Source organism: Haliaeetus albicilla, chromosome 18, assembly GCF_947461875.1.
Source record: "Haliaeetus albicilla chromosome 18, bHalAlb1.1, whole genome shotgun sequence".
Lineage (NCBI taxonomy): Eukaryota > Metazoa > Chordata > Aves > Accipitriformes > Accipitridae > Haliaeetus > Haliaeetus albicilla.
Genome location: NC_091500.1, coordinates 11,558,870 through 11,576,200, shown reverse-complemented (window position 1 = coordinate 11,576,200; position 17,331 = coordinate 11,558,870).

Genomic DNA, 17,331 nt, shown 5'->3' with positions numbered 1-17,331 from the left:
CTAGCCTCTCAGGATCAATAGTAGGAGCAAAAAACCCTTTTAGCTGAAAAACTTGGAAAAAATTGTGCAATAGGAGGGACCTGGCTATGATCCCCCAAACCAGACCTTCCTATAGCCTTACTACAGAGACAAAATACTAAAACATGAAGTTGGGTTAAAGCATGTTTATGTGCTGAATGCATCCCATGTTAGCACTTAGTGTTATTCCTTCCAATATCATATTGTACAATGGTTCTAAATGCACGAACCACTTGCCATACATATTACTGGATTTTCGTACCCTGAAGAGTTTGTAATTGAAGCTCCTCAGCCTGCCTTTGTCTTGGCAGATCCCCTGGAGTTCACAAGTATTCTTCAGAGTTTTCTCCATCCAGCTGTAAGTCAGTCCCTGAATAGTAACAAAAGGTGTGCAGAGATTGCATGTGTTTACTGAATGTGCAGTGTAATGTACGATAGTAGTAATTAATCAAAGACCCACAAATCATTTAATAGGTTGCCTAAGAGACTGTTGAAGTGGAGTGGATCCTGCTTTGGGTCAGAGAGGAAGAGCAGGTGATCTACAGAGATTTCTTCCCAGCTCAGTTACTCTGCTGCAGTCTTGTGAGCATTGAAATGTCTTTCAGTAAGCCATGATCTCACTTAAATTGCATCAATCCTGCCATGTTTGGGGACTAGAGAGTATCAAGACTGAGACAAATGTTGTGCCAAAAAAAAAAAAATTATCATTTACTAAATAGGAAATTATCTTTCCTCCTGAAAACCACAGTGCTAAAAAAGGGAAATGTTTCCTTTTCTACTAGCTTTGTGATTATGATGAATAGGGATAGTAAAATCCCAACATGCAGAGCAAAATCTTTCTTTTTTAGAAAGGGGCAAATTTCTGTAACCCAAAGTAATTCAAAAAACACAAGCATTTCCTTCAATTTTTCTCCTCAGCAGGGAAGAAACTTCCTAGGGGGGCTAATGAAGCACAGCTGAGCTTTGGAGAAGGTCTATAGCAAACTGTCCCTACATTGCACATTTCTCAAGCTCTAATACTACTAGATTGAAGAATAATTCTACCATGTAGACATCCAGCCTGAAGAGACAAGAGTGAAAAAGAATCACTTTTAAGTGATTGTCTCCTCTCTGGTTCCTCAAATATGGCTCTCACCTGTGTCAAGAAAGAATAAAATTCAACTTCTCTAATTTTAAAAAAGACACCTGCTAAGGGGCAGTAGGGAATCAGGTCTATATTTATTAGTGTTTTTCTATTTCATACAAGAAAAACATTTAATAATGGAGAGAAGCAAGTGATATTTCTCCCACCTCCCCAATTTTTCTTTGGCTCTAGGTACTTCTAGCTCAACTAGGGAATGCATTTCCCCAATATCTCCTTCCTACAAGCAGGATCCTGTAGGACTGATCCCTGCATTTTTCCATGTTTTTATTACCTTTGCTAGCTATCATATACTAGCTTATCTAGACCTGTTGGGCTGAGTCCAGAGGAGGGCCGCAAAGATGATCAGAGGGCTGGAGCACCTCTCCTATGAAGACAGGCTGAGAGAGTTGGGGTTGTTCAGCCTGGAGGGGAGAAGGCTCCAGAGAGAACTTATAGCAGCTGTCCAGTACCTAAAGGAGACCTACAAGAAAGCCAGAAAGAGACTTTTTACAAGGGCATGTAGTGATAGGAGAAGAAGTAACAGTTTTAAACTGAATGAGGGTAGACTTAGGTTAGATATTAGGAAGAAATTCTTTACTGTGAGGGTGGTGAGGCACTGGAACAGGTTGCCCAGAGAGGCTGTGGCTGCCCCATCCCTGGCAGTGTTCAAGGCCAGGTTGGATGGGGCTTTGAGAAACCTGGTCTAGTGGAAGGTGTCCCTGCCCATGGCAGGAGGGTTGGAACTAGATGATCTTTAAGGTCCCTCCAACCCAAACCATTCTATGATTCTGTGATTCTATGACTCTATGATCTCAAATTGAAGCTTAATGACCTACATATGCTATTTCTTCTCTCATCTTCGTAAGAAATGCACCCACAGATAGATAATATACATGGTAAAGTTTTCTCACAACAACAATAATAATTCTGTCTATTCTTATAAGACCTTTACTCCACTTCCAGTTTTAGCCTACCTTTATGATTATGTGTGTGAGAGAGTCACACAGAACTAAATGTTACTGAATACCTTAACTCCTCAGTCTGCTCCCTCATCTTCCATTGGCACTTCATTACATTAGTTTGCTCCCAGAGTGTCTTTTTAAGTAAACCAGTTAATTCCCCTGGAGACAAAAATGATGTACACATCTAGGATAGGTTTGGTTTTTTGGTGCAGGGTGTGGGGTTTTTCCCCCCTCATGTGTAAGGCACAAATAAACAATGAGAATGTCTCAGGACCAAAGAGTTGTCACACAGAGCACAAAAGGCTATGTCCTGTAGCAGAAGCATTGACAGTCCGTGCTAGAGTATGCTAGCTCTGAGCATTGTGGATACCAGCCATTGCACTTTTTCCTTTAGAGTAATAACCATTCCCTAAAGCAAACGCTTACCTTTGCAGAGATAGCCAAACTGACCAGGTGACCATCTTATACCCACAATTCAGAGAAGCTGCAAAAAAAGACACACTTGACATGACAAATTACACACATTTCTTTTTCCTTCCTTTTAACTAAAATATTTATCTTCCCTTACAGTAACTCAGATAAACTTTTTTTCCCCCCTACATCTGCATGAGTGTCATTGTCCTTATATACACAACTTGCACAACTACCCCATTCTTATGAAACAAATCAACAAGTTGTATTTAACTTCTGGCTTCTTTGGCCTCCTTCCTGTTCACATCTCCTGGAGACTTTATGGACCAAAAGCTATCAGAATAGGCATGGGGAAGAGCAGTGGGTCCACGCACAGGAACAGACTACAACAGAAGGATGAGCAGGGCTCTGCTAAGAAGGCACCAGCTCCAGAAAGTATTTACTGCTGGACTGTAGAACATCTGTGCAGGACAGCTGCCAAGTGGTGGCTTCATAAAGACCACTATCTTCTTTACTCTGTAGGATGGAGTGACAGAAACTCATCCCATAACCCAGAGTGTATCTGGAGGCACCATAGTAGATATTTGGTATGAAGACATGTGTGTCAGGCCATTCTTTTTCTTTTCTTGCTTGATTTTTGTTTTGTTTTGTTTCCACTGAGTTGAATTCATCTTAATACTGAGCTGAACCGTATAATCACCCATTCACCAGGTCCAGACGTTGTATTTTGACAGGAGTCTGACACAAAAGGTTGATTTGTTCACAAAATTATGTGCAATTCTCTTTTTCTTTCTGTCTCGCTCTTCTCACCCAGGGGGGATCCTCAATGCCTAATTTAGATAAGGCATTCAGCTTTTACAGACTGAAGTCTTGGCAGATGAATCCCATACTAATGCAGCAGCTCCAAGTTTGTTGGGCTGCACACAGATGGTGACACAAGTGCCAAATGCATTGTTGAATGCTACATTGTGCAGTCAGTTTACTGTCAACACTTTAGATGTTACATTTGGCATTGATAGGGTCTTGCGGGAGTCAATATGCTGTTACTAAGCTTCTATGCCCTGAATATTTTGGAGTTTATTTGAGGAACTCTGCAATTTCCTTGTTCTTCTCTATGTGTTCAAGATAGGGTTTACTCAGTTAAAGGGCAAGAGGCAGTCATTAAAAGTGACACAAAGAAAACTCTGAGCATTGGGGAAAAAATTATTCACAGGAGGAGTTAAGGGTTGGAACACTTTGCCCAGAAAAGGAACAGAATCTCCACCCTTGGCGATTTTCAAAACCTGATGGGATAAGACCTTAAGAAATGTGATCTTGCTTTGAAGTTAGCACTCCTTTGAGTAGGAAGTTGGATTCTTGGCCTCCAGAGGTCCCTCCCAACCTAAATTTTTCTATGATTCTATGATGGAGCTTCTTCATGCCATTTAGCTGCTGCAAGCATGTTTTGGGGAAAAACACATGATTCTCAAGTTTTCTTTCTTGTCCTCTCAGAGCCTGGCTTTACTAACCTTCTAGGTACACTGCAATGACCATTTCTTCTCAAAGACTTTCAGTGACTTCAGGGATTTGTAGACAGAGGTGCTGTGGTTCAAAGAAGGATTTAGATGAAGGTTTATGACATAGTCAAGTAGTACTTCTAAGAGAGGATATTCAAAAGCACTCAGTAGTGGCCTAAGTAGTTCCACTGACATCATCGGGTATTTTAGCATGGATGTGAATGGCAGCAGTGTTAGGTCAAAGCTGAATGCTTCAGAAAATCCTGTCAATAGTCTTTTGGGAAAGTCTATGGTTTGGAAAACCCATAATTAGAAACTTAATGAATCAAAGTATCGTAATGAACATTGTGGATTTCCTTAACTAGGCACATTAAATTTTAGGAGGTGTCTCTAACTTCCGACAGCCACCAAAGAAATCAAAATAATAAATAATTCTCCAAAGTTACCTTTCCAAAAACCATGGCAACAAGAAGATGACAGAGGTACAAACATGTGCTGCAATATTAGATCTACAAAGAAAAAAAAAAAGAGCCTGCAAAAAGAATTCAACACTACTAATAAAAATACAGACTAATTTGAATAATTTTTCAAAATGACAGCTGTTTTACTAATGAATCACTAAAATATTTTTCATTCAGTCAAACAATATTTTAGAAATTGTGGTACACAGAAAGGATATCCCTTGCTGTGCAGAGAAACATAATATGTGCTCCATGGAGTAGGAAACTTTAATGATATATGCAGTTTTGTTATTAAAAGTGAGTTATATATTTTGCTGTACAGTGGAAAATTGTGACCCAGTATAACATATCTTCACATTGTTTATAACTTGAGGAAAATCAACATTCTGGGTTCTCAGTTCGCACAGTAGGAATTACATTTATTTTGGCCAAATGTAATTTATATAACTGCAAGGAACAATAAAACATGAACTTTATAGTGTTTTCTTACCTAAAAATAATATAGAGCTTGTAAAAGTGAAGAGATTATTATTGTAAAGAAAAAGACAGTAACTTAAAAGCTGAAGCTCATTTTACAGCTATGTAAAACTTATCCCAGCTCAAGTATTAAGGCACCTGTGTCCGCATTTTCATTTGAGCACAGTAATCTCTGATAGTAAACTTTGTTTTCTCAGTAGCAGTAATCACTGCTGCAGGAAAAAACTTGTTTTATACAACATGTACATTTTCTTACTTATCAGTAAGCTGGTTTCACTGAAGTCCTAAGGAACTCTGCAGAGATTTGTGCCCTCCAGCAATATCGGTATGGGTAAACAATGAGTTGTCCACAAGGCTCCTATCCTATCCCATCACACCCAACCCCATCACACCCAATCCCATGCCATCCGACCCCATCCCATCCCATGCCATCCGACCCCATCCCATCCCATCCCATCCCATCCCATTCTTTCTTAATGGCTTCATCTATACTAATACATTAAACAGCATTGAAGCACAAGTGCTGTCAGTGGAGGTGGATCTTGATCATCTCTGCTTTTGGGTGGTTTGAACAGCCCAAGCAAACTCTCTCCTGGATGACTCTTGGAGAGTTTACAGCCTAGCCTGTACCAGGAATTACTCCCCAAACCCAGTAGGATGCAGACATCTTGTTGTGGAGGCTAAAATAATTTAAGAGTTGTGGGCAGACTTCACTGGTTGGTCCCTGGGACAGTGACTGAGTTTTGACACTGTTTAGTTTATTAATATAGTGTAACCATTAGACTAAAATACATCGGGTTTATCAGAATGCACTCCTGTGACACAGTCAGTAAGAGCTATACGATCTGCCATAGGTGACTCATTTTTTTTCTTATCCTTTCTGTGATGGGAGAATATACTTAGGGAGAAGTACTACTTAGGTTTTACAGACAGGGAAAATAAGCTTGAGAGATAAGGAAGTGAATCTTCTATAATCTCATGAAGGATTGTGCCAGAGCTGAGAACAATTAATTGGTCTCTTGTTTTCCAGTCCTTTGCTTTTTTCACAAGTTCATTTAAATTCTTTTCTTACTGAAAGGGGATACTGCACTATAATTAAAGAGAATGCTCTATTGAAAACACGAAAATAGAACAATAAAAAAAAAAAGACACAATGCCACAAATGACAGCATAAACTGTAATCTTGCAAAACCATATGTCCCACAACTAAGTCATGCATATTCTTTCAATGCGTTTTCCAAATAACCTTCATGAAGCTGTATAATACCATTTATAAGGCTGGAGATGGTTGAGTTGCACCTCTCTGAAGAGACTGTAAATGGGAGATGAGTGGTCCACAGACTTACCATTTCCTGCTAGGCTGACCTCTGTTCCATCATACCTGGCACTCGTCAGATCTGTTGCTCGTACACGATTGATTTATGCATATGCAGCAGCCACCTGTTCAGAGTGGATTTTTTGGTTTCTAATGGGATGAAGCTAGTGGTCCAAAGACCCTGATCTTACTTGCCACTCTAGAGCAAAGAATGCTTTAATGATTAAAAATGAAGCAAATCTCATACGGAACATTCTGCTTTGGAGTAGTACAGAATAGCTGATAAAACTTTTTGTTGTTGTTGTTTTAGAAACTATGTATATTCTGCACACTTAATTCTAGCCAGTTGTGGGGGATAGCTAAATTAGGTATCAATAGAAAGATCCATGGATCTGCAAAGACTGAATCAGGTCACTTAAAATTGTACAGTCTTCTAGACAAGTCCATCCCTTGCCTTTAGACAGAAAGCAAGCCTTGGTTCTTCTTTAAATGACAAAACTGCACACCTGAAGTGGGATGAATCTAGTATGTACACCTTATTTAAAACTGCCAAAATAAGTGCTCTGTTTTTTTTCAAACTAGTAACACCAGGAGAATTGAAGAGTTTGAAAGGTCATTGCTGATTTTCACAAAAAACAAAATTAATTTCCAAGACTTTCCCTTAAAATCTAGTCCTCTATCAATTTGTTCTTTTTCTCAATTAATTCCTTACTGAGAATCACTATTTGTTTCCTATTGATAGGTAGCAACTATGAAGCAGGATGGCTGGAAAATGGGTTTGAGTCCTTAAAATAGAAACCAATATACACATTTAAAAATTTACATAATTCTGATTATTTTTAATAGAAACCTTTACTTTTTCAGTTAAATACCAGCTTTTATGGGAAATGAGTGTTAGGGAAATATTATGGAAAATTAGTCTAAAGTACAAGAAGATTCTTTTTTTTTATTCTCACAGCTTCAGACCATTTGGGCTACCTAAATCTCCCACAGGGCAGTTCTCTCTATGTTGTTGAAGACAGGGTATACTGCTGGCTTACCAGGACATGAGGATTTCTGGAAGACTTCAGCCAAGTACCATTAAAGAACAAGGGCAACATCAGACACCCAGGAACTCCACTTGCAAAAGGCACAACAGTTCCTTTGAAACAGTATTTCAGTTTTCAAAATAATACTTTTAGGATTTTCTGTATCCTCTTTAAAAAAAAAAAAAGAAATTTTCTTAGGAAGCAAATGATGCTTTAGAAAAAAACACTCAACTTCCCACAGAAAAATTTAGAAAGTTTTCTAACAAGAAGCTCTTCCTTGTGCAAAGCTGAGGAACTGTGTGATATCTGCTTTTCTTCCTTCCTTTCTTTTCCTATTGTTAGACATGCACAGTAAATTTATCACGTCTAGAGGACATCTTCATTCCAAAAGCACGGACTGTCAGTAATAGACCTAATGCGTTGACCAGGACCACTGAGCACTCTTTTGGATAAAACAGTTTTTAAACAGATTTCTCTTTCTGTTGTGGTTCTATCATTTTTGTGGTTCATTTTTGTTAATTGTCACTAGTGATGGAAAAACCCATCAAAAATTACTGAACTGCAAAGCAGCAATAAAGTGGATAAATGCAATAAAAATAAGGTAATGCATCACAAAATGTACTTTGCATATTTATTTGGACAACTGTAGTTTAGTTTAATTTTTTAATGCTCTGTTGTATCCAGTAAATGGCTCTAAGGTCTGTTTTGTGAGCGATAATAAAACTTTGGTAGCACCAGTTCTCAGGGCATTCCTTGCTGAGGGAGGAGACAGATGGATCACGTTTTTTGTCATGGCTGTTCTGTTTTATTTTGTGTATTGGAACAAACACAGCTCTTTGAAGAAAATTACAAAAACAAAGGGATGATTTTCATTTACAGTGAGATCCACTTATATTATTCCAGCAGTGTAAAGGGGCATTATAAACTAAATGTAAAGAGGTCTTAATGTAATAGAGAGTCAGACCCTGTGTAATTACTATGAGGTGCCTACGAATGAATCCAAAATGCTGGAAAACTGCAAGTGTAGAACACAGATAAAACGGAATTGCCTTTGGGGTTGTAGGGAACAGGGGGAACCAGCTGGTACATGGCATGTAAAATGACAGGGACGGCAAAAAGAAAATTCTCATCAGCGCTGGGGAGAAGTCCTGTTTTGAGTTCAGTTCCTACTGTCTTTAATTCCCGAGGCAAAGCATACTGCTGTTAAGGAGTGCAGGGCTGGCTCCCTTTTGAAGAGCACCATGAAATCTTTAATGTTCACACAGTGCAGCTCTGGCCCCAGGAGAAAAAGGTCTGAAAAAGGGGCCAGAAAGCTCAGCAGCTTCTTTGAGGTCATCCTGTTCAAGGTGTGGGGTTTCCTGCCAGTGCTGTGGGCAGGCGATGAGCCTCCACATCCATCAGAGAAATCCCCAGAAGAAAGAATTTCATGGATCTGAGAATATCCATAGGGGGGCTCAGCCTTTTAATCTAAACTGTTTTTCTTTTAGTATTTTCCTGTTTTTTCCTGACAACCGGGGTATTATGGAAAGTGCAGTAAACATGTAGGAATGCGAAGTTATGCTTCCCATATGAATGTAATAAAAACATTGAAATTTCTTACTAAAATCTTGTGATATCCTTTGAATGCTGCATGTGAAATACACAGCCCTGGAAAAATGTGATTAAATGTTCTTACTGCAGGGTTCTGATAAGATAACACATAACTTAGTGATCACCCCAATGTGGTGTGCATAATTTTATTACTTAGGCTACTATGTTCTGCCTAATATTTATACACAGTTATATATAGTTGTATAGACACACACATTTACACACAAATATATGTATATATATGCATGAATTATAAGCATACGCTTTGGAATTATGGAGAACTCCACCAAGAGGTCAGTCTCCTTCTTCATTCCCCAAGCACATGCACATCTATGCAGCTTTATGAACAGAAGTTATCTTGTTGACTTATTCTATGTAAAGCTATGCTTAAATGCAATCACAGTGAAGAACTGAGAGGGCCTGAGAGGAATGCAAAACTGTTTTCTTTTAGTTTATCACTTTCATGACATAATGGGAGCATATTTAGAAAGATTTTGAGTTTTACGATCAAAACTAAGAGTTAGAATAACTTTTTTTTTTTAATAAAAGAGGTGCAATCACAATACTGGTATTTTGGAAAGAAGTATTTGCTGTTAATGGGGAATGTTAACTCTCTGTTCAACTGGAGATGTAAACTTTACACTAAATTGTGTCCTTCCTCTGGGAACATAGAGGCAAGAAGGTTTTTCTGCTTTCTGGTTCATGATATTTGCACTGAACAATACCTACTCCTTTTTTTAACTGATAATGTCCTTATTGTGCAGGATAGGACAGATGGGAGAAGCAGATATTTGCAATCCCAGCAGCACAGCCCCAAAAAAGGCCAGGAAGTATGACGAGGTGAATGTACCCAAACCACTTGCAGGTTTTCTAAATTAAGAGATTATCGAGAGAGAAAATGATTACTCAGAAGCCCACTTACCTTCCTGGACTGAATCTGGGAGACCACAGCTACATCCTGTTTCATGTTCTGGGCTGAGAAACATTTTATCACGGCAGCTCTTAAAAATTTACCTGCAACTGGCATGAAACTACTCTGTTCACTTTTAAGCTGCGTGGAACACCTAATGTCCAGACAGAAGGCTAATGAACATGATTGCTGTCCATTAAATTATTTCCTCTTGCTCAAATAACCAAAACTCTGGTACACATCAAGGAGAAAATGCAACTCTCAAAAAGTGAAGCCAAATGAAAAATATCCTTCTGCACTAAGAAAATTTGGGAAACACAAGGAATGGATATCTGATGGAAACATGCACATGCCTTAGAAATGTATTACAATACCTCCTTTTCTTTACTGGATGGAATAGCCACATCAACTGGGTCACACGGTATGAAAACACGCTATGATGAAAACCGGGCTCACAAGGGTAGCATAAAACAATTAGTCATGTTTGAGAAAAGAGCAACACTACAATTTAAAGGAATTTATATGAAAATAAACATGATCTGAAGGAGAGTGGGATTAGACATTTATGAGACTGGATGATGAAAGCTATTGCACCATCTTGGATTAGTCTCTTTTTTTATCTTTACTGCCATATTTTTGCAACATGCTTGAAGAATTAAATTGCTCTTGTAAATGCTCCTTTTGATTTCACATTGGTACAGTAAACTCCCACACAAAATTTCTGCATTTTAAAAAAGAAATAGTCATGTCCTGATTGCTATAAAGCTGTGATACTCTAACCTATGTTTTCTAACCATGCCACTGACACAGGGGTCAAACCTGGGAGCTTACTGACGGTACACAAGACAGCAAGAGCCTCACAGTTGTCCCAGAGGCAATAACATGTTTGAACAGTTTATTCAGTGGGGAGTAGGGGTTAAAAACAGCCGATAAACCAAGGAGAAAGTGGAGGGCACAGAACAAATACCCTCCCCTCAACCTGGAGGATTTCACAGCAACAAATATCCACTAGCAAGCTGACTTTGAAAAATTAGACTCGGTCTGAGTGAGGAAAAACTGCTGGCAGGAAGAATGGGGTGGAGAAAAGACGAATATCTGAAACCACAATTAAATCCTGTGGGACTATCAGTAGAGGAAAGCTTCCACTCTTAACAACACACCCTGGGCAATATCTGTGCTTCCTCAGTGGGAAACAGGAACGTTTTGAGCTGCAGAGCTTGGGACACCCTCCCACTCCCCCGAGTCCCCATGTTTCAGTCCACTGGAGGCAGAGCTGCACTGCTGGGGGGTCTTTCCTGACCGCAGCACGGGAGGTTCCATGGGGACGTCCGTCTGCAGGGCCTGTTCAGTAAGGACTTCAGCCCTTTCTCAGGACCAGGGTTACACACCAAAAAGCTGCTAACTTTCAACCCTGCACCATGAACACCAGCCACGCTGAGTACTCAAGCACACTCAGTACCTGCTGATGGCTTCCCAGCCTGTTTGGTCAGCTCACCCTTGTTTAAACAGCGTGAACATTTGCAGCTCAGGCTGAACCTGAGGAAACAGCCAAAGGAGTGGACAGACAGTGTACAGATCATCTGGCTCAGATTATGCAGATCTGTTTTCAAGACTACTCCTCACATTTCAGTGTCTCAGCTTGGCTTTTATCTCTTAGGGACCAGCCTGCAAAACTGCAAATGGCTTCTATTATCTTACAGAAGTCCGTGTAAAAGGGGGATCATAGATATGTTTGAAGTTACACTAAAGTACCTAGGCCATTATTAGGTGGTATGTTATTCCCTTTTTATTCCCTTTTTCTTAAACCCACTGTTGTTATTTGGATTTATGATGCAAGTAAATATCATAGACAGTAAAAGCCTCCTAGTGATGCTGTTAAAAGGTGATAGTTCGGGAGAGATTCACACAGCCTAACTCTCCTAAACTAGGAAGCCAATTCCTCTAAACTAATCGAAAATAGACCCCAAAGGGACCTCTGCAGGAGCCTAGCTGTCTCAGTTGTCAAAAAGAAGCCTGAACTGGATGCCTGAAGTCAGGCAGTGTGAATAACCTCCTCCCCCGTACCTCCCTCCCTCCTTCCTCTCATTCTCTCTCAGATGCCTCCATCTGTTCTTTTAGTACAGGGAAGCTTCTCAAAGTGCCTTTTTTTTTTTTTTTTTTGCGGTTTAGTTTTCCGTGTACTCCTTTGAATAAGGAGTTCATCTTCCCCTTCGAGATGAACACTGTCTCCTCTCTGAAGGAAAGGGGAGGGGGTCTAGTTCATAAGTGATCAGCATGCAGCGTTCTCCTGCAAAACGTGATGTTTTGTTTAAGTATCACTGCTGGACCTCGCACAGCTTGCAAATATTTCCTGCTGTCTCTGTAGCTCAGATTTCATTGTTGTCTTCAGGATTGCTCTTCACGCTGAACCTAATGGAAGCATTTAGATTGGTAGGGGAAAGCAAGCATATGCATTAAATGTCAGCAGATACACAGCAATGGACAGCCTTGCTTTGACTTCTCAGGTAGGAAAAATAGGTCAAATTTCATTTGTATTCAGCATGTGAAGAACCTATCTTGAGATGCATATATGAGACTCTCATTGCACCCTGGGGTAGATATGGTTGACTTGATTATAGGTGGCTGGGTTTTTTTTTCTCCAACATGTAGATTAATCTTGCTATATAGGCAGACCCTGAAAATGCATTCTTGGCATCTGCAAACCCAATGCATTGAGAACCTTGATCTCCTTATCCCACGAATAGCTCTGTTTGGGAAGCAGATTGGTCAAACATGACTGTTAAAATACATATATGTATATGTATTTGTTGTTAGTTTGTATTCACAAAGCTTAGAGAGGTCTCAAGTAAAACAGCAGTTCCATGAGTATCTTCACATGGTGGTAGCAAAACCACAGGAGGAGCAAGGTTAAGAGACATCTAAATGGTTTCACATGAATCAAGAGAGCAGAGGCAATTGCTAACTGTTTTGGCTTTCTCAGACCTAACTGGTCACACTAGATGTCAAGTTAGGTGGCAGGCATGTGTAATGATTGCAAAATGCTCTGGTGACCTGAAAATAAATGTTGTTAAAGTATTATAGCATTGGCATGGATGATTTAGTAAAGCTGAATTTTAAATAAACATTATTTGTATTACAAATAAAAATTTCAACCAAAACAAGAGAGAAAGCATTACATGTGAATACACAGAGAGAAAGACTCGCTCTAGAGAATTTATGAGAACAGATAAATGATGAGAAAATGGGAGAAACCACAGCATAGATAAAGTGCCTTGCCAGACATGTCAGGCAAAACCATTTATGGGGGAAACCATTCGCAGAGCTGGGAAGTGACCCCACATCCCCTGAGTTTTAGCCCCGCGCCTTCACTGCGGTGTTGTGTACACAGAGGTAAAGGCCATGCACAGCTATGGCTTTTGGCAGTTAAAATATATGCGAAATCCTGGCCCAGCTAAAGTCAAGAAGGATTTTACCCCTGACAGAAGCGAGGTCAGAGTCTCTCTGACGCAGAGGAGTCTAATGTGTCAAGGAGGTGTCGAAGTTTGCTGTTGGTGGCCACCACTGTCTGCTGACAGGCTGTTCACGTGCCCTTAAAGGCTACCAGTGCCCTGAGGTATCATCCCGTGTTAAAGACACAATGGCCTAGCTCCTTCAATTCTCCCGGCCTTCATTGAGGATATAAAAAAATAAAATAAAAGAGCCCACTCACATGTTTTGGGTTTTTTTTATTACTCCTTATTTTGATATGCGAGGGAATTGGAGGTTTTATAGGAAGCACATTTCAGTCACAGAAAAGGAGTGCATCAGGATGTTCAAGGAAAACAGAAACATCCATGACTTGTTCTTGGCAGTTGCTATGTAAAACTACGCTTCTTGATTATGTAGAGTGATCTCTCAGCATTTGGCTAGGATGTGAAAGATGCCATTTCAGCTATTTCTTTAGTCTTTTGGACATCTGAACTCATGGCTCTTGTCTCCCACCAGAAGGCTCGAAACAGGGAGGCTGAAAAAAGGCAGAAATAGATCTGTGGGTCAAAGGAGCTCTCTCATCTTTTCCTTCTCAAGTTCTTCATCCAAAGGGTCATTGGGCCAAAAAGAGATTATAGGTTAATATACAATCACATAATTTAATGGTTTGAGGACCCACCTCATTTCCTGCATTCATGCCAAGGATGTGTCTATATTTTACCCAATCCTTTAAAGCAAGGATTGGCTTTAAGATCTCCCCTTACCAATCTGAGATCCCTAACCACTACATTCAGTCATGTTTATGCTTTGTCATCTTCACTGAACCCTGAATTATCTCAGAGTATCAGAAATACTTTAAAGTAGGGAGGGTGGAGAATAATGGTTGAGGAACTTCTGGAATCCCCCAAACATACCATTTCTCAAAAGAAAAAGCCTGGTAAAGAGCTTTAAAAGTTGTTTAGAGAAAGCAGCTCATGTCAACACAGAGCTCATGATTCACTTTTTAAGTTTATTCAGAACTACTAAACTTTTATCTGATGAAGTCAATGGCTCACAGTATGTGCAAAGCATGCCGCTAGCCTTCAAAGCTGTGGTCAGTTGGCAAGTTAATCTGATCACTGCAGGATAGCCTCATTCTCGCATCAAAGGAGGAATTTATTTTTTTTTAGAACTTTCCCAACTCTTCTACAGGAATCTGTCTTGCCTAAACATAGGCAGGACTTGCCCCTTAAATCAAAATGTGTATCAGGTACTGAATTCGAAGGCAGTTACTGATAACAGGTTGAAATAGCTGACCCATATTTTCAAGCTTGCATGATCATCTGCCAGAAAAGATCACATGTGACAATTTGAACATGAGTATACACCCAGGTCAAGACTTTTATATACACAGGCTAAACACATGCTCCTGTTCTGTTTCAGTCATATGTTCTCAAGTTTTCAGATGTTCACTACAAAATAAATGTTCTTCTCGTTTCCTGAGTTTGAAGATCTGAATTACTCTTTTTAATTGCACCACAGAGTAACTTTTAGAAGTTTACTGTCAGGCTACTCATTAATGGACTACTTTTAAAATAGGCAAGCCGTACTAACTGTTGCTGGTGACAAGATACTGCCTGCAAGAATAGCTCATACATGAATTCTGTGGCAGATATAACAGAATAAAAAGGCCAGCTTACTAGTAAATATGCATAATTTCTTAGTGGCTAAATTTGGACCCACACAAATAACAAGTACTGGAGTAACATAAGGGGAAAACAATAGTTTGGTTATACTACCATACATCAGTGAAAATTGAGCCAGACTTGAAAGAAGCGGTTCTGGTGTTAGAAGAGTTGTGTTAGGAGTTGTTAAGATTTAGCTCTGATTTATCTAAACTCAGCAGTCACTAACTTAATTTTGAAACATTTTGTTTGAAAATAATAATAGTATAAAAACAGGTGCACCTACATGCACAAAAACTCATCTTATGTTTAAAGGCTCATGTTTACCATGCATAGAGATGGCATCCGTATTTAGACAGCCAGCTAATTACTGACAGCTGTTTTGTCTGGTGTTTTCCATGGACTGGTAGAGAACAAGATATGTGTCAAAAGCCAATAGTGAAATTCTAGACAATGGTATAATAGGCAAGAAACAGAGTCATCAGATCTTACAAAGATTAAATTAGTAAAATATAGCTATGTATCCTATATATCAGGGAGAGAGTAAAAATCAAAAGAAAATATCAAGGCTTTAAATCTAAATGAGGAAAGACTATCTAGTCAATAGTGAAAGGAAAAAGCTGAAAGTACAGGGACTGGAAGAAAAGCATAGAATCCAAGAACTCAAACTCCCTCACTTCACAACCCCCTCCCAAACATTTCTGTTAGAAAACACAAGTGAACAGATTCTTAGTGCTCTGAAAGATTATATCATCCTTCATTTCCTAACACCATGTTGAAATAATGGTTCAATGCTTATTTGAGGAAAGTAATGTCACTTTTTGAATTGTTAGACCTAATTTTGAAGTGCACAAGTTCCCTTATATAGATACTATGTTCATGCCAATCTGATTCAGCTCTGTTTAGCTGTGGAGCTCAAAATGGTGTCATTCCATGAAACCAAACGTTCCTTCCTTATCCCCCAGGAAGACAGCTTTGCTAGCAGCAAGAAGTGCAAGAACAACAACAAAAAATTCATTCAAGGGAGGTAAAAACTGAACCTATATTTAGTCTTAACGCTTCCCTGGAACTTACAATATTGTAAAATCTGAAAGCTTTAACATTTATTGTTACAAATGCCCAAGTGGATCAAATTGGAAACAATCACTGGGTATCAAACTCCAAGTAAGTATATCTTGACTGCCAAATCTAATGACCTTACACCAACTTGCAGCTAAGATCATAAAGTTTTATTTTACCCTGTATTTTGGCCACAAACAGTCTTCATTAGCAAAGGCATGGAAATAAAAATGTGGCTGTAAAATCTTGGAATGAAACATGAAATTTAAGTCTAAAAACAAAGATAAATGTAGTAAATGCTGTAAATGATGCCAATTTTTCTGATTACCTAATCCTGTGTAGTATATTATTAATTAATAGCCAAACAATTAGAGATGAGAGCTGTGGGAGAAGAAAAGCACAGAGTTAGCAGAGAAATATAAATCTCCTGTTGCATATCAGGCAGAAAAGGGGTAAATATGTGCAGCTGCATGTACTTCAAAGGCATGTCAGCCGCATGCTTATTCAGGGAACAAGAGGCCCACAACGCAGCGTTTTCATAGTTTTACAGAGAGACAATCCAGCTCAGCCCCCTCGCAGTTACTGATCCCTGGTGCCAGTCAGAGCGGTTACAGACGGAGCTAACCTGCACGGGGCTGGGGGCTCAATCTGCGCATCAGCACTCCTTTACGTTTCCTCTTCCGTCTGCGAGGAAAGGATGGGTAAGGCTGCACCTTCAGCATGTTTAATCGTCCCTATGGGAGTTTTATACCTGCGTAGCAGCACTTTACTCTTTGAAATGCCACTTGTTATCAAGCCCATTAGCCCAGTGCTCTGCAGTCTTGTTATCTCATCCTGAACCACGGTGCTAAAAATAAAAGTGTAAGAGGAAGCCTGGGGTCCCTCTTGTTCCCTTACCGCGGGACCAGTGGATAGGATTCAGCTCACCTACCTTTAGACGTCATCCTTTGTAGCCAGCAGAGAGAAGTGTCCACCACTGGCAGTCTGGGCTATTTTGAATGCCACCTTTAGGATAAGGTGAACTGCTCTCTAGACGTGCCTATTTTTTCCTTTCCCTCTCCCCCAAACCTTCTCTTCTTTCAAAAAGCCCCACAAACAGAACAAGGAACAAAACACAAGAAAGGAATATTCCAAATAAACTTTTAAGTGAAATTTTACTTCAGTGTTACCCAGCTTTAATAATGCAATATAGAGGAATGTGAGAGCCTGAAACAAATTGATGAAAACCTTTTCTGCGTTATGTAAGGAACATTACTTCATTTTTAAAAGAAGTATTTCCAAGTCAAATATTTTAAAACTTATCATTTTAAGAAAGCTTTTTGGTAGCAAAAAATGAAAACTATTCCCAT